This window comes from Hylobates moloch, unplaced genomic scaffold (genome assembly GCF_009828535.3).
Source record: "Hylobates moloch isolate HMO894 unplaced genomic scaffold, HMol_V3 SCAFFOLD_21, whole genome shotgun sequence".
In the NCBI taxonomy this organism is placed as follows: Eukaryota; Metazoa; Chordata; class Mammalia; order Primates; family Hylobatidae; genus Hylobates; species Hylobates moloch.
The window spans coordinates 16198814-16222663 of NW_026652296.1; the positions used below are offsets into that span (position 1 = coordinate 16198814).

At 44.7% G+C, this 23850-nt stretch overlaps 1 protein-coding gene across 3 annotated transcripts in view; it reads right to left on the reverse strand.

The window, feature by feature from the left end:
- PKIG (cAMP-dependent protein kinase inhibitor gamma) overlaps nt 1–14744 on the reverse strand; it is an 89363-nt gene extending 74619 nt beyond the window's left edge. Inside the window, exon 1 of one of the 3 annotated variants that reach the window (XM_032143312.2) lies at nt 14594–14744. The gene's annotated coding sequence lies outside the window, so the exon portion shown is untranslated. Of the gene's footprint in view, nt 1–14172; nt 14287–14593 lie in introns of those variants that run through there. The other 2 variants (XM_032143314.2, XM_032143315.2) reach the window with 2 other exon arrangements.
- Between the last annotated feature and the right edge of the window lie 9106 nt (nt 14745–23850).

A 23850-nucleotide genomic window follows, 5' to 3' on the forward strand; every position in this document is an offset into this window, starting at 1 on the left:
GGCCGAGGTGGGTGGATCACCTGAGGTCAGGAGTTCGAGACTGGCCTGGCCAACATGGTGAAACGCTGTCTCTACTAAAAATACAAAAATTAGTTGGGTATGGTGGCGCACGCCTGTAATCCTAGCTACTCCAGAAGCTGAGGCAGGGGAATTGCTTGAACCCAGGAGGTGGAGGTTGTAGTGAACCGAGATTGTGCCACTGCACTCCAGCTCAGGACACAGAGCAAGATTCCATCAAAAACAGAGGAGAGGAGAGGAGAGGAGAGGAGAGGAGAGGAGAGGAGAGGAGAGGAGAGGAGAGGAGAGGAAAGTCAATGTAAAAACTGCAATTTTCTCCAAATACAGGGTATAGCTGACATTGTTGGCCGCCTCCTGTGGTGGGCACTGCCCACTTCCAGGCTTGTATCTATTTCTCATTCTTCCACAGCTGCAGAATCCCTCTGTTTTTGGGAATGGCAATGTGTACAGCTAAGAAACTGCATTTACCAGCCTTCTTCACAAGTAAGAATGGACAATGAGATGTAAACTGAACATGGTGGTTGGGACTCGGGGTACTTTAAAGGGTGTCCTCTGCCCTCCCCTTTCCTACCTCTTCCTGCCTCAAAGACCGTTTGGCTAGAGAGCCAGAGCAACACGTGCAACCACATGGTGACTGCAAGCTGTGTGATAAGCATGGTGAAACAAAAAGAGAGAAAGATTTAGGCTGCCTGATGGCACTGTAGAACTGCCATGCCAGGAACAGACTATCTACTTTGGACTTAATATTTTTTGAGAGAAAAATAACCTGTCTTCTTTAAAGCACTGTTATCAGCAGCCAACATAATTCCTCTTCGACCAATCTACTCAGCTTCCATTCCCCTATTCATAGAAAAAAAAAAACTTTCCTAACAGAAACACAATTCTGTTTCTGATTGGTCTAGAGATAATTTCATCCCTCTTGTAAATGGCTTGTTCAAGAACCAGGTCTAAGTCCATCAGGGCATCACATTGCCCTACTAACAGGAACTGGCTCAGGAATGAGCATATGACCCAGTCTAGGCCAATGAGATTCTAGGGTTAGTTCTCTGGAGGCTTCTGAGAAAAATTCTCACTCTAAGGAACAATCTTTCTTTTTTTTTTTTTTTTTTTTGAGGCGGAGTTTTGCTCTTGTTGCCCAGGTTGGAGTGCAGTGGTGTGACCTCAGCTCACTGCAACCTCCACCTCCCAGGTTCAAGCGATTCTCCTGCGTCAGCCTCCTGAGTAGCTGGGACTACAGGCGTCTACCATCACACACAGCTAATTTTTTGTATTTTTAGTAGAGATGGGGTTTCACCATGTTGGCCAGGCTGGTCTCGAATTCCTGACCTCAGGTGATCCACCCGCCTCGGCTTCCCATAGTGCTGGGATTACAGGTATTTTACAGGTGTAAGCCACCACGCCCAGCCAAGACAATCTTTCTCTTCCTTAGGTGGGTGTCATACATAGATCTGGGGCCTAGGCCTACTGCAGCTATTTTGCTGCTAGCCTGAGGAAGAAGCCAATACTCTAGTGAGGGCACAACCAAGAAAATCTTAGGGAAAGAAGCCTGTGACAGTAGATTAAGTGAACCTTGAAGTCTGTCCAGGACAAGTTTGGCTGTATCAGCCAAAACATACACACGGTGCAGAGGTCATCTCAGAAGCAATGGAGTAGGTGCTGAGAGTTATGCAAATATTTTGAGAAGGCCAAAGTAAGTCAGGTCTTCCCAGTGGGCATGCAAGGCGGGCATGGGGTCTTCAAAATACTTCTGTGCCCTTTCTATACGAGGCCTGATAAAGAACTTACTATACAGTACATTTGCAAATACTGACATATTTTAGAAGTGCTTTTTGAACAGGTTTTTGCAGAAAAAAAAAAAGGTTACTGTATAAGTGTGCATGTGTCAAAAACTTTATAGTAATAAACATAACAGCCGACATTTACATGTTAAGTTCTTTCTATCTGCCAAGATTGTGCTGAGCCCTTTATTTCATGCAATCCTCACAAGAAACAAGGAACTCTCATAATGTCCACTTTACAAGTGAGGAAGCTCTGAAGCTTAGGAAGGTTAAGTATATTGTGCAGTAAGTAGAAAGTGCCTGGGCCAAGATGTGAATTCATGTCCAAAGGACTCCAGGGCCTCATTCCTAACCACAACTTTGTACTGCTTCCTTATGAACACATAAAAGCATAGCAACCATTTCTCTGAGAGTGCACTTCTTCAAAATATTCTGTTCTCCTAACCCTCCTAAGTATACTATACTTATCATACCACAAGTCCCTATTTTTGGTTTATAAAATATAGCTACCGGGCACATTGGCTCACGCCTGTAATCCCAGCACTTTGGGAGGCTGAGGTGGGCTGGAGGTCAGGAGTTCGAGACCAGTCTGGCCAACATGGTAAAACCCTGTCTCCACTAAAAATACAAAAATTAGCTGGGTATGGTGGCACACGCCTGTAGTCCCAGATACTGGGGAGGCTGAGGCAGGAGAATCACTTGAACCCAGGAGGCAGAAGCTGCAGTGAGCCAAGATTGCGCCACTGCACTGCAGCCTGGGTGACAGAGCTAGACTCCGTCTCGAAAAAACAATTATAAAAGAAATTTAAAAAATATATGGCCACGACATTTAATATGTACCATATACAACATGCAGAGATCATCAAAAACCAATTAAAGTTAAGCCTTATGCACATAAGAAAAAATAGAATTATGTTATGCTTAACTGACATTGAAAATCAAGATTAAACCATCAGCTTTTTTTTTTTTTAAGTTTCATTCTGGTGATTAGCAGAAACACGGAGTAGGTAGGTTTGCAAAATCAGAACTGGAAGAAAGGAAGATAACTCACATTAATTAAGCCCCTTCTAGTGCCCAAGCTTTATAATGATTAACTCTCACATGACCTCATGAGACATTTTACAGATAAGGGAACCTAGACTCAGAGACCTTGCCCAACCCTGATCTGCCTGAAACCCAAGTTCTTGTTCTTCTCATAATACAACTCTGCATTCCTATGAGTTCTAGCAATTTCTAAGGATTGGCTAACAGAGAACAATGACCCTGAGGCCACAGGAAAGCTCCGTAAGTTATTAGCCTCCCTGGAAATATCATTTTCATTTTCAGTTGCTTTCAATCATGGTGTCTTTGGCTTTAATAAATTACAAATGAGAAAATAAGCTATACTTGGCCGGGAGTGGTGGCTTATGCCTATAATCCCAGCACTTTGGGAAGCCGAGGTGGGTGGATCATTTGAGGTCAGGAGTTCGAGACCAGCCTGACTAACATGGTGAAACTCTGTCTCTACTAAAAATGCAAAAATTAACCAGGTGTGGTGGCACACCCCTGTAGTCCCAGCTACTCCGGAGACTGAGGCAGGAGAATCACTTGAACCTGGGAGGCGAGGTTGCAGTGAGCCGTGGTCGTGCCATTGCACTCCAGCCTGAGCAACAAGAGCGAAACTCCGTCTCAAAAAAAAAGAACCTACACTTAAAAATCAGTGCTTCAAATTTTACTTAAAAACCACAAGAAAACAGGTATTATGTTTTATATAAGCCAATTAAAAATAATACATATTTATTTTCTTAGGTAGCAAAATATAATCAATAAGCAACAGAATGTTAAGTTTTGGTACAAATATTCAAATAAAAACACAGTCTACCAGCCAGGTCAACATACAGAGATCCTATAACCACAGAAAAATTTAAAATAAGCTGAATGTGGTGGCACACACCTGTAGTCCCAGCTACTCAAGAGGCTGAGGTGAGAGGATCACTTGAGTACCGGAGTTCAAAGTGGCAATGAACTATGGCTGCACCACAGCAACTCCAGCCTGGGTGACAGAATGACACCCAGTCTCAAAAACAAAACAAAACAAAACAAAACAAAACAAAACAAAAAAACCCATAGTCTAGTCTTAAAAGCACACAGCTGATGGAGAATCACTTAAAAAATAAATCAGAATCTGTATTTCCTACTCCTTCATTGCTGATGTCACTAAATATCCCACTGCTCATGTCCTAAGCCCATCCTGATTAGAAATGGCAGGAACAAAATTAGGGCTACTCTTGCTACCATTATACGCATAGGAGGTCTGGCTCCCTCCACTGAATTCCCATGCCTAGAAGCTAACCAAACGGTTAAGTCAGTTTCTCCACCCACTCATTCCTGCCCAGTCCTAACTTACTTCCCCTCTCCAACCAACTAATACTGATAAGGCCCTACATTCCTTTAATGGTTCCAGTGCTGGTTAGAATCATTTACTCTACCTCAAGTACAACCAGAGAATCAAAAACATCAGTACGGCCAGGTGCAGTGGCTCATGCCTGTAATCCCAGTACCTGGGGAGGCCGAGGCAGGTGGATCACCTGAGGTCAAGAGTTCAAGATCAGCCTGACCAACATAGTGAAATCCCATCTCTACTAAAAATACAAAAAAAAATTAGCCAGGTATAGTGGTGGGCACCTGTAATCCCAGCTACTCAGGAGGCTGAGGCAGGAGAATCTTTGAACCCAGGAGGTAGAGGCTGCAGTGAGTCGACATCATGCCATTGCACTCCAGCCTGGGCAACCGGAGTTTTGTTTGAGACTCTATCTCAAACAAGAACAAAAACAAACAAACAAAAAAACAAAACAAAAACGTCAGTACATGTGAAAACCCCTGGAAGGTTTTTCACATAACTCATGTATCCAGTTCAGTTTGACTACCAGGGGATTAATTTGGTCATTGGGATAACGTAATTAATTTTGGTTAATTGGCAGTCACCCAAGAAAGCCTTTAAAGGAAATTCTAAAATGAATCAATATATTGCATAATTTTATAAATGGATCAATATACTGTATTATTTTATAAGTAGCATGCTTGAACATAAATGAATCCTTGACTGAGAAACTTGCTATAGCACAGGTTGGTTGTTTAAACACTGGAAAAACTGGGCCAGGCACAGTGGCTCATGCATGTAATCCCAGCACTTTGGGAGGCCGAGGTGGGCGGATCATATGGGGTCAGGAGCTCGAGACCAGCCTGGCCGACATGGTGAAACCCCGTCTCTACTAAAAAAAATACAAAAATTAGCCAGGTGTGGTGGCGTGCATAATTCCAGCTACTCAGAAGGCTGAGGCAGGAGAATCGCTTGAACCAGGGAGGCAGAGGTTGCAGTAAGCCAAGATTGCGCCAGTGCACTTCAGCCTGGGCAACAAGAGTGAAGCTCCATCTCAATAAATAAATAAATAAATAAATAAATAAATAATAAAATAAGTAAATACTGGAAAAATTATATGACTTGACCAGGACCCCAATAAAAAAACATATTTTACATCATGGCTCAGAGACACATAAATGGAGCTGAAACAAAAGTTTTACAAAACCAAACTTATTCTTACTCTATATGATGTATCTGAGGTGAATTGTGATTTTTTTTCTATTTTTCCATTAAAAAAAAAAATGCTAGGCTGGGCATGGTGGCTCACACCTGTAATCCAGCACTTTGGGAGGCCAAGGTGGGAGGATCACTTGAGGTCAGGAATTCAAGACCAGCCTGGCCAACATGGTGAAACCCCATCTCTACTAAAAATACAAAACTTAGCCGGGCATGGTGGTGTGTGCCTGTAGTCTCAGCTATTCGGGAGGCTAAGGCAGGAGAATCGTTTGAACCCGGGAGGCAGAGGATGCAGTGGGCCAAGATCGTACCACTGCACTCCAGCCTAGGTAACAGAGCAAAACTCCATTTAAGAAAAAAAAATGCTGGAAATTTTACCCCAAATATTCCTCAACCTACATTAGCAGGCTACAATGTAGGTTGAGGAACAGCAGTTTATAAAACACTAATACAGGCAGCCCTTCCACTGTGTGGTTTTGCAAATACATAAGGCCAACCCAGGAAAGCAATGTTGGGAGCAGTTAGTGCTGGACAGAGCATATAGGTTCTGGCTCTTTTTTATTACTATATTAAGCTGAGCTACTAAGTGAGGAATTTTTTTTTCCACCTACCAGAGTGGAGCATAGATGACAGTGTGTAAAGGCTTCCTTTAATTAGGAGATAGTGGGATTAAACACGGCATGTGACTTGGTATCAGAAAATGTGAATTCATTTTGCAACCCCTAATATAATAAAATAATGGATCTAGACAATGGTCATTAGTAGCTGCTAAAGCCATTCTGTGAAAGACTGATGGGAGACTTATAATAGATGGATCATGCTATCAATACCTGAACCCAATGATCAATCTTAATATCATGCAAAGAGAGCTAACTAGACCTTACTGCCTTCTGACATGATGCAATAGGATGTACACAGCATCACCTATAAAGTACAATGGACAAAAAAAATAAAAGGAATAAACATATTAAATGAATGCTGGCCAGGCGCAGTGGCTTACGCCTGTAATCCCAACACTTTAGGAGGCTGAGGCAGGTGGATTACTGGAGGTCAGGAGTTCAAGACCAGCCTGGCCAACATGGTGAAACCCCGTCTCTACTAAAAATACAAAAATTAGCTGGGCGTGGTAGCATGCGCCTGTAGTCCCAGCTACTCAGGAGGCTGAGGCAGGAGAATTGCTTGAACCCTGGAGGTGGACGTTGCAGTGAGCCAAGATCGCACCACTGCACTCCAGCAGCCTGGGCAACAGAATGAGACTCCATCTAAGAAAAATAAATAAATAAATAGATGCAATCAGTCAAATGCAGAATACGAGAAGTTGTATAGGGCAAATGATATGACTTTCTTAAACAAATAAATGGCAAAGGGGGAAAAAAGAAGAGGAGAAATTGCTATAGATTAAGAAGATTTTAAACAGGGGTATCCATTCTTTTGGCTTCCCTGGGCCACATTGGAAGAAGAAAAAAAATCACACACACAAAAAATCTCATAATGTTTTAAGAAAGTTTACAAATTTGAGGCCGGGTGTGGTGGCTCACGCCTGTAATCCCAGCACTTTGGGAGGCCGAGGCAGGTGGATCACCTGAGGTCAGAAGTTCAAGACCAGCCTGGTCAACATGATGAAACCCCCCGTCTCTACTAAATATACAAAAATTAGCCAGGTGTGGTGGTGGGCACCTGTAATCCCAGCTACTCAGGAGGCTGAGGCAGGAGAACTGCTTGAACCCGGGAGGCAAGGTTGCAGTGAGCCGAGATCGCGCCACTGCGCTCCAGCCTGGGCAACAAGAGCGACACTTCGTTCCAAAAAAAAAAGGAAGTTTACAGGTTTGTGTTGGGCCTCATTCAAAGCTGTCCTGGGCCGCATGTGGCCCACAGGCTGTGGATTGGACAAGGTTGATTTAAGAGATCATCAATCAGGTCTAATATGGGCACCTTGTTTGGATCCCAGTGAACACAGACCAACTGTAAAAAGACATTTATGAAAGTTGGGCAGGCCGGGCATGATGGCTCACACCTGTAATCCCAACACTTTGGGAGGCTGAGGTGGGTGGGCAGATCACCTGAGGTCAGGAGTTCGACACCAGCCTGGCCAAAATGGTGAAACCCTGTCTCTACTAAAAAGACAAAAATTAGTGGGGTATGGTGGTGCGTGCCTGTAATCTCAGCTACTCAGGAGGCTGAAGCAGGATAATTGCTTGAACCGAGGAGGCAGAGGCTGCAGTGAGTGGAGATCACACCACTGCATTCCACCCTGGGTGAAAGAGTGAGGCTCTGTGTCAAAAAAAAAAAAAAAAAAAAAGCTGGGTACACTGACACACGTCTGTATTTCCAGATACTGATGAGGCTGAGGTAGGAGGATCACTTGAACCTAGGAGTTCAAGTACAGCATGGGCAACATGGCGAGACTCCATCTTGAAAAAACCACTTTTTTGGAAAGACATTTATAAAATTGTTGAAGGAAACTGAATACCAAATGGATATTTTGTAATACTTAGGAATGACTACTTTTTATTTCCTTAGGTGTAATAATGATATTGTGACTACAGTGGGGAAAGGAGGAGGAAAAAATCCTTTTCTCTTAGATGTGTATATTGAAGTACAGTATTCATGGATGAAATATGACGTCTAGGATTTGCTTTATGATAATTTAAGGTGGGGTGGAAGTAGGCAGTATAGATGAAATAAAAGTGGCCATATGTTGGTAACTGTTAAAGCTCAGTATTAGGTTTCTTTTATTAGGTGTCTTTTATTATCTTTTCTACTTTTGTATGTTTAAAATTTTCCATAATAAAAGGCTAAAATATAAGAAGAAAATAAAACCTGGATTCAAACTCCAGGACTTATAGTATCTGAGAGGGATCTGTCACATCCTCTGATCTTCAATTTTCTCATTTGAAAATGGGAATGATAATCCCTACCCCACAGAATTGTTAGGAGGATGAAAATGAGATCATAGATTTGCATCTTTTGGAAATCCAGCTCTTCTAAACTGCAGAGCTATTTACAAATGTTAGCACAACAGTTAGCTCCCTCTGTCTGTAATGCTCTGGAAGTAGAGAGAGACTACAGGTTTGTGGGAGTGGAGCTAAGTGATGGGCTGAATCCATCTGGACCCTACAAATTTTCATTTTGTAAGAGTTCCTTAATATTGACACTGTGTACATTATATTGTCCTTTTTCTCTCAAAAGGAGGCTGTCAGAATTTTCAGTAAAATGTGAAAAATTTTAAGTTTTAAAATTTTAACAGAATTGTGACATACTCTACCTTGAATTATTTTTGTTTCTTGTTTATTTTCCCAATTATTCATATTTCTCCTACTAAAGTTAGAAAGTATAGTTACAGGATGGCTGGGTGCAGTGGCTCACACCTATAATCCCAGCACTTTAGGAGGCCAAGATGGGTGGATCATCTGAGTTCAGGAGTTTGAGACCAGCCTGGCCAATATGGTGAAACCCTGTCTCTACTAAAAATGCAAAAAAAAAAAACCAGCCAGTATGGTGGCGTGTGCCTATAATCCTAGCTACTCAGGAGGCTGAGGCAGGAGAATCACCTGAACCTCAAAGGCAGAGGGTGTAGTGAGCCAAAATTGCGCCACTGCACTCCAGCCTGAGGGACAGAGTGAGACTCCATCTCAAAAAAAAAAAAAAAGTAAGTATATTTACAGGAGACTGTGTTATTGAGATAAAACCAAACACAGGCAGGGCACGGTGACTCACGCCTGTAATCCCAGCACTTTGGGAGGCTGAGGCAGGCAGATCACTTGAGGTCAGGAGTCAAGATCAGCCTGGCCAACATGGTGAAACCCCATCTTTATAAAAATACAAAAATGCCAGGAGCGGTGGCTCACACCTGTAATCACAGCACTTTGGGAGGCCAAGGCGAGCTGAGGTTGGGAGTTCAAGACCAGCCTGACCAACATGGAGAACCCTGTCTCTACTAAAAATACAAAATTAGCCGGGCGTGGTGGTGCGTGCTTGTAATCCCAGCTACTCAGGAGGCTGAGGCAGGAGACTTGCTTGAACCCAGTAGGCGGAGGTTGCGGTGAGCCAAGATTGCACCATTACACTCCAGCCTGGGCAATAAGAGTGAAACTCCATCTCAAAAAATAATAATAATGATACAAAAATTAGCTGGGCATAATGGTGGGTGCTTGTAATCCCAGCTATTTGGGAGGCTGAGGCAGGAGAATTGCTTGAACCTGGGAGGCAGAGGTTGCAGTGAACCGAGATGGCGCCATTGCACTCCAGCCTGGGCAACAGAGTGAGACTCTGTGTCAAAAAAAAAAACAAAAAAAACACCAAAACATTGTTTAAAATAGTCCAGGTGCTTTTAGAACAATAGATATGTGTACTTCAGTACTAAAGGTTCATCTCAACTAAAAGGAAATTAACAGAAGTTCAAGCATAAGCAACACAAAGGGATACCTGGCACTAACTGGCTTCAGCTTAAAGAATGGTTGGAAAGAGCCAGTGTAATCTCTCTATGTGCAAATCAGATCAAGTCATTTCACTTCCTTTCAATGGTTTCTCTCCACCTTCTAGATGAAGTCCAAACTGCTAAACAAAAGCTCGGGTGGCTCTCCAGCCTTATTTCCTCCCTCCTCCCCTAGTCAAAGCCCCGCCAGGACTGATGCCCCTTCCCACTAGAGGCCAGGAAAGCTTCATCTTCCACTCCTCTCTCCCTTACCTCTTAGTGGTCAAGTCCTGTTGATTCTCCTTCTGAAATGTCTCTCAAATCTGCCTCTCCTTTCCCTTCCCGCTGCCACTGCCCCTTTTTACCCTTATTTCCCCAGCCTCCTAAAAAAGATACTTCTCGATTTTTTTTCTGATTATGAAGGCAATTCATGCTCATAAAAAGGAAAATTAAGGCAATGAGGAACAGAACAAAAGTTTCCCCATGATCTCATAAACAGCTTACCTTTACAGTACACTTATGTTTCACTGCAATATTATTCACAATAGCCAAAAGATGGAAGCAACTCAAAGTGACCATCAATGAATGGATAAACAAAGTGTGGTACAAACATGCAATGGAATATTATTCAGCCTTACAAAAAGAATGAAATTCTGACACATGCTACACAACAAGGATGAACCTGGAGGACACTATGCTAGTGAAATAAGCCCTCACAAAAAGACAAATAATGCAAGATTCCACTAACACGATGTATCCAGAGTAACCAAACACATAGAAAACAAAAGTAGAATGGGTGCTGCCAAGGGCTGGTGGGGAGGGGGAAATGGGGAGCTAAACCTATTAAAGGTATAGTTTGGCTTTTGCACTTTTGCAAGATGAAAAAGTCATGCAGATTGGTTGCACAGCATGAATACACTTAATACTACAAAACTGTACACTTAAAAATAGTTAAGATGGTAAATTTTATCACAAAGATTTAACATTTTTTTAAAAAGAACTAGTATTTCCAGATTTTTAATTATAAACATGTATACATTTAAAAAAACAGGAACATACTGTACTGTAATCTGCTTTTTACACCTAACCATATAATGTAAACATCTTTCTAACATATATCGCTCCCACCTAATTGTCTTTTTTTTTTTTTTTTTTCTGAGATGGAGTTTTGCTCTTGTCACCCAGGCTGGAGTGCAATGGTGCAATCTCAGCTCACTGCAACCTCTGCCTCCCAGGTTGAAGAGAATCTCCTGCCTCAGTTTCCCGAGTAGCTGGGACTATAGGCGTGCACCACTACACCCAGCTAATTTTTGTATTTTTAGCAGAGATGGGGTTTCACCATGTTGACCAGGCTAGTCTCAAACTCCTCACCTCAGATGATCTGCCCACCTTGGCCTCCCAAAGTGCTGGGATTACAGGTGTGAGCCACCGTGCCAGGCCAGTTTTTCAACTTTATAAAAACATGATAGTGAATATCTCATGATGTCTTATGATAGACATCTGTTTTCTTAACCTACCCCTTCTCCAGTATCAATACTCTGATGTTCCCATGGGAAAACTACTTTACCTTACTCATCCTGTCCTCCCATCCCCATGCCCAGCCAACTCTTACTCTGTGTGGCTAAGCTGGGTACATGTATTTTTAAGTTTATTTCTAAGTATTTATTTTTCATGTTGCTATTGTCAGTTCTCCTACAATTACATTTTCTATTTTTGTTTGCATAAAACTATTGCTTTTTGTCTGTCTTATAACTGCTGTTCACTTACCCTTATTATATCTAAGTATTTTTAGTTTAATTCTCTTGAATTTTCTCAGCAGACAATCATATCACAGGTAGAGATTTATATCATCCAGGTAGTGGTCAAGAGTAAAAGCTCTGGGTTCAGGTAAACCTAGATTCAAATACTGTGTGACCCTGAGTGAGCATTTTACCTCAGTTTCTTTATCCATAAATTTGCAATTATTAGAGGGCCTATCTCACAGGGTTGTTGTAAACATCACATTATCCATTAAGAACGGTGCATGAGGCCGGACACAGTGGCTCATGCCTGTAATCCTAGCACCTTGGGAGGCCGACGCGGGTGATCACTTGAGGTCTGGAGTTCGAGACCAGCCTGGTCAACATGGCAAAACCTCATCTCTACTAAAAATACAAAAATTAGATGAGTGTGGTGGCTCACACCTGTATTCCCAGCTACTTGGGGGGCTGAGGCAGGAGAATCGCTTGAGCACAGGAGGCAGAGGCTGCAGTGAGCCAAGATTGCACCACTACACTCCAGCATGGGCGACAGAGTGATACCCTGTCTCAAAAAAAAAAAAAAAATGGTGCATGAAAAGTACTTAACACAATACTAGTTCAATAAATGCCTGCTATCTGCCGACAATGAAAATTGTGACTTTCCTTCCACACTTATACCTTTATTTATTTTTGTTGCATTACACTGGTGCACTCCTTTCAGGAATAACCTGGCTTCCCACGTCTCCAAAAAGTAACAGGCATCAGACTCCTATTGAAGGATCTGTACTGTGGAGCTCCTCCACTCCCACCTTCTCAGGAAAGTTATACTATCAATTCTCCCTTTCATATCCTGTGTCTTCTCAGCCTTTCTCTCTCTACTGGCTCTTTGCCAACAGCATTTAATCTCTCTCATGCTCAAAAAAACTTCACCTATTCCCCAATCGCTCCCCAGCCTTCTCTACCTCCCTTCGCAGCCAAACTTCTCTGAGCTGCCTACACTTTGTCTTTCTCACATCCCACTCTTAACTCATCCCACTGATATATTATATTGAACCTTTGAAAGCTGCTGATATTATAGATTCCGCCCCAACCATTTCACCAAATCTGCTCAATGAGGTCCCAACTGACCTCCATATTTATTTACCCAAAAGGACACACTTTAATTTTTAACTTGTATTACTCGACATCTCAGCAACATCTACAAAGGCCAACCAACCTCTTCCTTTGGCCTTCATTACTATACTTTGCTGGTTTCTTTCCTGTTCCTGTTTCTCTAGCCATTTCTTTTAGTGTAGACTAAGTGCATGGCTCATTATTCCAAGAGTATGCAATGCAGTAGCCCTGAATAATCTCAGCCTTTTTTTTTTTCAGCCTCTCTGGAGGGATCTCTTTCAATATTGATCTTTAAGTTCCAGTTGTAGTGGACTGCTTTTGGCTCCATGAATGTACTTTGAAAATGTTTGGAATATCCCCACAATAGCTAACTCAGACTACACCCTCCAGACATTTTATCAAAACCCTACCTGAATCTCCAAACTATGCTAGTTTGATCTTAACATGCGTCCCCTTTCACAATTCTCATTACAATTATAATCACTTGTTTCATGCATATTTTCTCCACCAATCTGTGATCTCCTTGAGGGCAGGGACCTGCTTCCTTACTACCTACACAGTGCCTTGTACATAGAAGAAGATGCTCATTAAATATTTTTTGAATTAGCGAGGCGCAGTGGTGTGCACTTGCAGTTCCAGCTGCTTGGGAGGCTGAGACAGGAGGATCACTTGAGCCCAGGAATCTGAGACCGGCCTGGGCAACACAGTGAGACCTCATCTCAAAAACAAATACATACACACACACACACACACTGTCACATACGCACACATATATGAATCACCACAAATGAATGCCTGCAAAGTGAAAAACAGATGGGAGGAATGATTAGACCAAGAGAGAAACACAAAAAAACTGATTTTTCTGAAACCATACCTCTGATCAAAAACACACACCTCCGGCTTAAAACCCTTTGATGGCTTCCCACTGCCCCCAAGATAAAGCCCAAACTCCTCCACACTTACAGTCTTTCAGGAGGAGCACCTGCTTGTCTCTCAAACACCATCTAGCCAGATACCCTCCAACTCTCATAATCTGCTCTCCAGCTAGACTGAAATCCTTGCAGATTCCCAAGAAGTCTGCACTCCCTCTCCCCAAGGCTTTGCACACACTGCTTTCTCTACCTACAGCAAGGTACACTCCAACAGCCTCATCTTCTGGCCAACATAAAGGCAGCCTTCATGTCTCATTTCGGAAGTCACCTTCTTTTGGCATCTCTCCCTGAACATCCACACTAACCTCACCTCCAGAAATCCAGGTTAACTGTTTTCTCTGTGCATTCACAGCCCCTCTGTATGTCCAAAATCATAACCGGAATCACTGTGAATTCTTGTTTACGAGTCTGTCTCCTCCGGAAAACTGTGGAGTTCCCTCAGGACACGATGTCTCTCGTTCACTTTTTTACCCTGGCTATCAGCCCGGGCCCTGGCTCACAATAAATGCTCAGTGGTGGTCCTCCTAGTAGTAGTAGTAGTAATAATAAAAGCTCCCGAGTATTGAGGACTTACCTCCACGAATTTTAAATATAAATTTACCTTGTAATAACGTCATCAGACAGGTGCTACCATGATTCCCATTTTGCAGACGATAAAACTGACACACAAAGAAGTCAATCCTCTCTGGCCCCAGAAGAGTCACACACACAAATAAATTTTCTGCACAGTTTTCAGTTCTTTTCCGGCCCCCAAATAAGAAGGGATTTTTTTTTAAGAAACTTTCGAATGAGGTCGACCAATGGCTACAAATATAATAAACGGCCGAAAACGGACTCTCCCTGAACGCGGGGCGGGGTCAAAGGGCGTCGGGGGCGCAGTCCCTGGCGCGGCTGAGGGACAAAGATCGGGCCGCAGCCTCCCTCCCCGGGGTCCCTGGCGGCTCAGCCCCTCGCCCCCTGCGACGAGTCGACGCCAGGCTCGGAGCGTTGGGGCCGCAACCGGCCGCCCGGCTCCTGCTCACCTGCGGTCTCGCCGCCGCGCCGTGCCTGGGCCGCCGGCCCGCAGCGCCTCCCTGGGGCAGCCTAGCGCCCGCAGCCCGCAGCCCGCAACCTGCAGCGGAGCCCGTTGCCTTGGCGACCTGGGCTGCCGAACTCCCGCGGCACTCGCGCTACGGCGGCTCGGATGGGACCAGGACGGTTCGCGTCCCCTTCCGCAGCCGCGGAGGGGGCAGAGGAGGGACGAGGTGGGAGTCGAGGGCTGAGCTGCGAAGGAGGGATCCGGGTTGGAACTCGGCCCGGGGAAGATAGGGAAAGGGGGACAGTGAGGCCAGGGGGAGGTCTTGGGCCGCGGGTGCTGCTTGTGCCTCAGTTTATCTCTCTGTAACCTCAAATGGGGACCGTGCGAGGAGGAGACAGGGCCTCAGGTGGTGGCTTGGTAGACTGGGTTTTTGTTATTTTGTTTTTGTTTTTGTTTTGAGACAGAATCTCACTCTGTCGCCCAGGCTGGAGTGCAGTGGAGCAATCTCGGCTCACTGCAACCTCTGCCCCCTGGGTTCGAGCGATTCTCATGCCTCAGCCTCCCGAGTAGCTGGGATTACGGGCAGGTGCCACCACGCCTGGCTAATTTTTGTATTTTTAGTAGAGACGAGGTTTCGCCATATTGGCCAGGCTGGTCTCGAACTCCAACCTCAGCTGATCCATCCGCCTGGGCCTACCAGAATGCTGGGATTACAGGCGTGAGCCACCACTCCCTGCCAAGACTGGGAATATTTAAAGACAAGAAAACTGATGTGGGAGGGGTGGCAGATTCCTCTCTTTTATAGCCTCTGAAGGGGTGGTGTGGCAAAGAGTGAATAAATTGGTTTCTTTGATGGAGAATTAGATCACCAGATTTAATTTCAATATGAAGAATAATTTATTTTTCCTTGTGTCTAGCAACTACACTTCTTAGAATAACTCTGCAGATATGCCGAAACCTGAGCACAAAGGATATATTCATTACTTCATTTTTGTAAATGCAAAAGGGTTGCGACCAGTCTAAATATCTATCAGGGGCTGGGCGCGATGGCTCACCCCTGTCATCCTGAAACTGCCTTTGCAAAAAATCATAACTGAAATATCAGACCTAACTGACCCCATCTTGCTTCTAACCTCTAAAGTGTCCTGTTCATTCCTGGACATAGGCTAAACTAGCTTTTTTTTTTTTTCCCCCCCAAGACGGAGTTTCGCTCTTGTTGCCCAGGCGGGAGAGCGATGGCACCAACTTGGCTCACCACAATGTCCGCCTCCTGAGTTCAAGCGATTCTCCTGCCTCAGCCTCCTGAGTAGCTGGGATTACAGGCATGCACCACCACGCCCAGCTAATTTTTGTATTTTTAGTAGAGACAGGGTTTCTCCATGTTGGTCAGGCTGGTCTGGAACTCCCCACCTCAAGTGATCTGCCTGCCTCAGCCTCCCAAAGTGCTGGGATCACAGACGTGAACCACTGTGCCCGGCCCCCAATTATTCTTGAGGTAAAATCGCTATTGCAAACCTAAGATCAGCCTTTTGAGATGTCTTTTCAGGTTTTTGCATTTCTAACAACCAGATGGCCCCACTGGACCTGCCAACCAGTTCTGTGGCCCTCATCCAGGAACTGACTCAGCAGAAGAGAACAGCTTTGACTCTCCGCAATTTCTGGGTTTTTTGTTTGTTTGTTTGTTTTGGTTTTTTGAGATGGAATCTCACTGTCGCCCAGGCTGGAGTGCAGTGGCGCTATCTTGGCTCACTGCAAGCTCCGCCTCCTGGGTTCACGCCATTCTCCTGCCTCAGCCTCCCGAGTAGCTGGGACTACAGGCGCCAGCCACCACGCCCGGCTAATTTTTTGTATTTTTAGTAGAGACGGGGTTTCACCGTGTTAGCCAGGATGGTCTCCTGACCTCGTGATCCGCCCGCCTCGGACTCCCAAAGTGCTGGGATTACAGGCGTGAGCCACTGCGCCCAGCGACTCTGCAATTTCATCCTCCAACTAAGTAATCAGCACTCCCAATTCATTGGCCCCCTACCCACCAAATTATCCTTAAAAACTCTGATCCTTGAGTTTTCGGGGAGGATGATTTGAGTAATAACAAAACTCCGGGCTCCCGCACAGCAGGCTCTGTGTGAATTACTTTTTCTGTCGCAATTCCCCCATCTTGATTAATCAGCTCTGTCTAGGCAGTGTGCAAGTGAACCCCTTGGGCAGTCCAGCACTTTGGTAGGCTGAGGCAGGCAGATTGCTTGAGCCCAGGAGTTCAAGACCAGCCTGGGCAATATAGTGAGACCTCGCCTCTACAAAAAATAAAAAAAATAGCCAGGTGTGGTGGTGTGCGCCTGTAGTCCCAGCTACTTGGGAGGCTGAGGTGGGAGGATCCCTTGAGCCCGAGTGGCGGAGGTTGCAGTCTGCAGAGACTGTGCCACTGCACTCCAGCCTGAGTGACAGAGGGACACCTTGTCTCAAAAAAAAAAAAAAAAAAAAAAAGCCAGGCACTGTGGCTCACGCCTGTAATCCCAGCACTTTGGGAGGCCGAGGCAGGCGGATCATGAGGTCAGGAGACCAAGACCATCCTGGCCAACGTGGTGAAACCCCATCTCTACTAAAAATACAAAAATTAGCCAGATGTGGCAGTGCGCTCCTGTAGTCCCAGCTACTTGGGAGGCTGAGGCAGGAGAATTGCTTAAACCCGAGAGGCAGAGGCTGCAGTGAGCGGAGATCACGCCCCTGCACCCCAGCCTGGCGACAGCAAGACTCCGTCTCAAACGAAAAAAAAGTCTATCTTTAGGGAACTGAGGAAATAAATTATGATACATCCATAAAATAAAATAGGTTACCGTAGCAAGAATTAAGAGGGACCAAGGTAGATATAGACATAGATACAGTTTAGATACAGAGCTGTCTTCAAGCTGTGTAACCAGCCAGTGGGTTTACCTCGCCTGCTACCTAGACAGAGCTGACTTATCAAGACAGGGGAGTTGCAATAGAGAAAGAGTAATTCACACAGAGCCAGCTGTGTGGGAGACCGGAGTTTTATTATTACTCAAATCAGTCTCCCTGAGCATTCGGGGATCAGAGTTTTTTGTTTGTTTGTTTGTTTTGAGATGGAGTCTGATGCCCAGGCTGGAGTGCAATGGCACAATCTCCACTCCCTGCAGCCTCTGCCTCCCCAGTTCAAGTGATTCTCCTGCCTCAGTCTCCGGAGTAGCTGGGACTACAAGGCATGCGCCACCATGCCTGGCTAATTTTTGTATTTTTTTTTAGTAGAAACGGGGGTTTCACCATGTTGGCCAGGCTGGACTCGAACTCCTGGCCTCAAGTGATCCGCCCGCCTCAGCCTCCCAAGGTACCAGGATTACAGGCAGGAGCCACCGCTCCACGCTGGGGATCAGAGTTTTTAAGGATAACTTGGTGGGTGGGGGGAAGCCAGTGAGCAAGGAGTGCTGATTGGTCAGGTAGGGGATGAAATCATGGGGAGCTGAAGCTGTCCTCTTGCACTGAGTCAGTTCCTGGGTGCGGGCCACAAGATCAGATGAGCCAGTTTATCAATCTGTGTGGTGCCAGCTGATCCATCAAGTTCAGGGTCTGCAAAATATCTCAAGCACTGATCTTAGGAGAAGTTTAGGGAGGATCAGAATCTTGTAGCCTCCAGCTGCATGACTCCTAAACCATAATTTCTAATGTTGTGGCTAATTTGTTAGTCCTACAAAGGCAGTCTAGTACCCAGGCAAGAGGAAGGTTTGTTTTGGGAAGGGGCTGTTATCATCTTTGTTTTAAACTATAAACTAAGTTCTTCCCAAAGTTAGTTTAGCCTACACCCAGGAAGGAACAAGGACAGGTTAAAGGTTAGAACAAAGATGAAGTTAGATCTTTTTCACCGTCTCAGTCATAATTTTGCAAAGGCGGTTTCAGTATATATACAGCAATGGTCTCCAAACTAGTCCCGCCATTGCTTCTACTATAACCCTCAACCCTAACCCATCCCTGCTCCAGTCTTTATTCCAACCAGCAGCCAGAATGATCCTTTTGAAAGGTAAACATGGCCGGGCGCAGTGGCTCATGCCTGTAATCCCAACACTTTGGGAGGCCGAGGCGCGTGGATCACGAGGTCAAGAGTACAAGACCATCCTGGCCAACATAGGGAAACCATGTCTCTACTAAAAATACAAAAATTAGCCAGGTGTGGTGGTGCGCGCCTGCAGTCCCAGCTACTCAGGAGGCTGAGGCAGGAGAATTGCTTGAACCTGGGAGGCCGAGGTTGCAGTGAGCCAAGATCACGCCACTGCATTCCAGCCTGGTGACAGAGTGAGACTCCATCTCAAAAAAATAAATAAAATAAAATGTAAACACGATTGGCACGGTGGCTGAAGGCTTTTTTTTGAAACTCCATCTTAAAAAAAAAAAAAAGTAAGCATGACCATGTCCCTCACGTGCTCAAAAGCTTTCAACTGTTTCCCCATTACATTTAGAATAAGATCTAGTGTTGTTGTCACCATCAACAAGGCTGGAAGTGAACTGCCCCCCTGAACACTTGTCCAACCTCATCTCTCACCATTTTCCCTCTAAGCTGTCACCATTGGAGGGTGTCCAGGTTCTTGGCATCTTGAACAAAGAATTGGACACAACACACAAAACAAGAAGGAATTTATTGAAAATGAAAGTACAAGCTGGGAACGGTGGTTCACGCCTGTAATCCCAGCACTTTGGGAGGCCGAGGCGCGTGGATCACGAGGTCAGGAGTTCGAGACCAGCCTGGCCAACATGGTGAAACCCCGTCTCCACTAAAAATACAAAAATTAGCTGGGCATGGTGGCGCACACCTGTAATCCTAGCTACTCGGGAGGCTGAGGCAGGAGAATTGCTTGAACCTGGGAGGCAGAGGTTGCAGTGAGCCAGGTGAGCCACTGTGCTCCAGCCTGGGCCACAGAGCAAGACTCCATCTCACCAATACACTCCGCAGTGTGGGAGGGGGCCCAAGCATAGGGGCTCAAGGGTCCCTGTTACAGAATTTCTGGGAATTTAAATACCCTCTACTTGGGACACGTCCTATGTAAATGAAGAGGATGAAGTAAAGTTACAAAGTCATTTACTTAGCCTACACCCTGTGGAGAGGATATTTCCTGTCATAGCTGAAGTGTGAATCAGCCTTTTGTTCCCAGCCTCCAGACTCTGTTTTCCTGCCTTAAAGCATGCTTTCATCTCAGGGCATTTTCTCCTGCTCTTCCTCCAGGTATCTTTATGGCTTGCTTCCTCGCTTCCCTCATGTCTGTGCTCCAATGTCAAGCCCTCTAAAAGACCTGCCCAGACTACTCTTGAAAATAGTAGGGCCGGGCACAGTGGCTCGTTCCTGTAATCCCAGCACTTTGGGAGGCCTAGGTGCGCGGATCACTTGAGGTCAGGTGTTCAAGACCAGCCTGGCTAACATGGCGAAATCCTGTCTCTACTAAAAATACAAAAATTGGCCAGGCATGGTGGTATGTGCCTGTAATTCCAGCTACTGGGGAGGCTGAGGCATGAGTATTGCTTCAACCCAAGAGGCTGAGGTTGTAGTAAGGTGCACTGCACTCCAGCCTGGGTGACGGAGTGAGACCCTGTCTCAAAAAAAAAAAAAAATTGAAATTAAAAAAAAGAAAAGAAAATAATAGACCTCCACCAACTCTGTATTCTCCTTTCTCTTTTTTCACAGCTCTTGTCAGTGTCTGAGTGTTATATTATATACGTGTGTGTTTGTTGCTTGTCTTTTTTCCCTACAGCATAAGGTCTTTTAAGGGTAGGCACTTTGTTTTGTTCTCTACTATTTTGTCATCACTGGCAATAGTGCCTGACACATAGTAATAGCTTGGTAAATATTTATTGAATGAACGAATAAGTTAAGTGAAACAAAAAGCGGCGGGTGGATCACCTGAGGTCAGGAGTTCAAGACGAGCCTGGCCAACATGGTGAAACCCTGTCTCTACTATAAATACAAAAAAAAATTAGCCAGACATGGTGGTGGGCACCTGTAATCCTAGCTACTCTGGAGGCTGAGGCAGGAGAGTCACTTGAACTCAGGAGGCGGAGTTTGCAGTGAGCCGAGATTGTGCCACTACACTCCAGCCTGGGTGACAGAGCGAGACTCCGTCTCAAAAAAAAAAGAATGCCATAATGCTGGCATATGCATATTCCAGTAGGAACTCTGAAAGGAGATCTGGGAGATGGGGGTGGGGGAAGGGTGGGAAGGACACTTCATTTGCACCGTGTGCTCCTTTATGCAGTATTTTATAACCAAGGACATGTGTTATCTTTTCAACAACATATGGGGGAAAGTAACCTAGGTTTTTTCACTCACGTCCGTGTGAAGAGACCACCAAACAGGCTTTGTGTGAGCAACAAGGCTGTTTATTTCACCTGGGTGCAGGCGGGCTGAGTCCGAAAAGAGAGTCAGTGAAGGGAGATAGGGGTGGGGCCGTTTTATAGGATTTGGGTAGGTAAAGGAAAGTTACAGTCAAAGAGGGTTGTTCTCTGCCGGGCAGGGGCGGGGGTCACAAGGTGCTCAGCGGGGGAGCTTTTGAGCCAGGATGAGCCAGGAGAAGGAATCTCACAAGGTAATGTCATCAGTTAAGGCAGGAACAGGCCATTTTCACTTCTTTTGTGGTGGAATGTCATCAGTTAAGGCAGGAACAGGCCATCTGGATGTGTACGTGCAGGTCACAGGGGGTATGATGGCTTAGCTTGGGCTCAGAGTCCTGACACGTTTGACAATGGATGTGTAAAGATGGGAGGAGCTGCCTTGGGTGGCAGTGAGTCCCCTACCCTAGAAGAGATGTTGCTGAGGAGTTCCTGACTGAGGTGGGAAATGGGAGTAGATGATCTCAAAGATCTGCTCTCCTCCCTTTGGCCAAGTAGAGGTGACACACTCAACCAGTTAGGGCCAGAAACACTAAGAGATGGGTGGGATCCTACATTTGGGAGGACAAATGCTTGCAGGTAAGAAAGTGAAAAACTGTTCAGCTGACAGCTAGACCTAATGTTTCTAACTGAACATAAACAGTGATCACAGAATATAAACAAAGATCAGACAAGACCACCATGTAGTTTGGAACAAGATACAGACAAAGCCACTCTGGTACCGCAAATAGGACTCAACATCTTCCAATTCTGACTAATATGAGTGGATTTTGCTTCTTTTGTTGTAACCGAGCAAGTTATAGAGAAATGCCACACTCTGAGACGAATTCAGGAGTCCTTTATTAGCTGGCGATGGAGAGACGGCTAGTGCTCAAAATTCTCTCGGCCCCGAAGAAGGGGCTAGATTTTCTTTTATACTTTGGTTTAGAAAGGGGAAGGGGAGCCTAGCTGAGGCAATTTTACAGAAGTAAAACAGGCAAAAAAAGTTAAAAAGACAAATGGTTACAGGAAAACAAACAGTTCCAGGTGCAGGGGCTTTAAATCCATCACAAGGTGATAGATGTGGGGGCTTTGGGTACCATCAACTGGACAAAAATGTGAGGGCTTAGGGTACCATCAACCGGGTGAATTCCTGGGAACTGCGGCTATAGCTTGCCACAGCATCTTATCAGTTAATTGCATTCTTTGATGTGCTGAGAGTCAGCTTGCACAAGTCTAGTCCTTGAGGAAGAGGGGTAGGTAAGGAGCTGCAAGTGAAGGAGCCAAAATGGAGTTTGTCTGCCTCTCTCAGCTAAGAGAGAGTCAATTCAGGTTAAGACAAGGTAGGGTATCACACTTTTCCGAGGACTAATCTAGCCTTGTTTTAATCCTTCTGCTTTCTGGATAAAAATTTGTAAGATACCTAATCACTGAATTGCCTCTACTGCTTGACTGTGTCCAATCCAAAACTGTTGTCCTCCTCCTTAAACTCTCCTTAGATTTAGTTACCCAGCATAAACCCAAATCCTAAAATAAGCTCTCCCCAGTTACCTCTTACCAAGACACCTTATGTTTTCTCTGGTATGTGTTCTCCCTTTCTGAACAAGCTAAATAAACCTAATTCTTTTTGACTACAGATATGTTTCTGGTAGAATTCGATCTATAAAATTTATCACAGTCTTAGCTCTCTTAAGTTCAGACCAGCAATACTCAGACAGGAAGAAGCAAGAATGTTAAGGGCTACCTGGAAAGTTCAGTGGTCCTGAATCAACTTGACTTGAACTGGTATTTGTGTATGTGTGGTAAGGAAAGGGATCTGAGAAAAGAGAGGTAGGAATTATTAAATGTGAGTAGTTCCCTTTCATCAACCCTTTTCATGGCCTTGGGCAAACTTTGAGCGTCATTCCATTTCTGTAAAAGATGAATTTGGAATACATTTTCAAGGAATCCAGGAAATAACATCCCCAAATATGCCACACTGGTATGATGATTGCTTGGGGAACAGCACATGGACAGAGGGGCTTTTCATGAATTTCCCTTATCAGACTAAAGGCTGATAATCCAGAAGGAATTCAATTATTAATCCCCTTCCAGAGAGTTTTATCAATCAGGGAAGATTAACACACCACAGGAGAAGAGATTGAAGTGTGATACCTCGTTGTCCAGACATCATCATTGTTTGCCACATTCCACCTAAACTATTATATATGTAAGTAAATAATGTTTTCATTTTCTTCTGTAAGTGAACTCTCAAATTTGACATGTATTTTGAAAGGAATATTTACATCACTGCTTAAATGGGAAATCAGCATTGCTCGGAAGAAATGAAAAGGTTATTGCTAACACACACCTCAAAACAAAACAATATTTTAAAACTGCAGGCATGGTTGCCTGTTTGAGAGATCTGGAAAATGAAGCCTTTACTCTATTAGAAAGGGAGATAAATATTAGAAAAATGTTAAATACCATACTGGCCTCAAACAACTAGCCTGTTGGTTTGAAATGGGACGTTCTCACTCTGCTGTTTAATATCGCTTAATGTCCTGTTCATGCACCCTTAGAGCCTTTCATTTTTCCCAAACGGGGGGCATCCCACATTTTAGGATACGATTTCCATCGATTCTAGGTTAATTTGGACTCATTCTTTAGTTCGCAGATTAAAAAATAAATCCTTCAGAGAGGCCTTCCAAGACTACTGCCCAACTAAATTACTTTCCCCTTCCAATAGTAGGCACTAAATACACCTTTATTGAAAGCCTATTCCCCCATACTACTTCATCGTATTCATTACATTGGGGCATGGTGCATTTATGTTGTCAGATCTCCTATTAACTAGAGAATAAATTCTGAGCGTAGATACTGTGCCTGTCTGTACACTTCTGTAACCTCCAGATCTTCCCA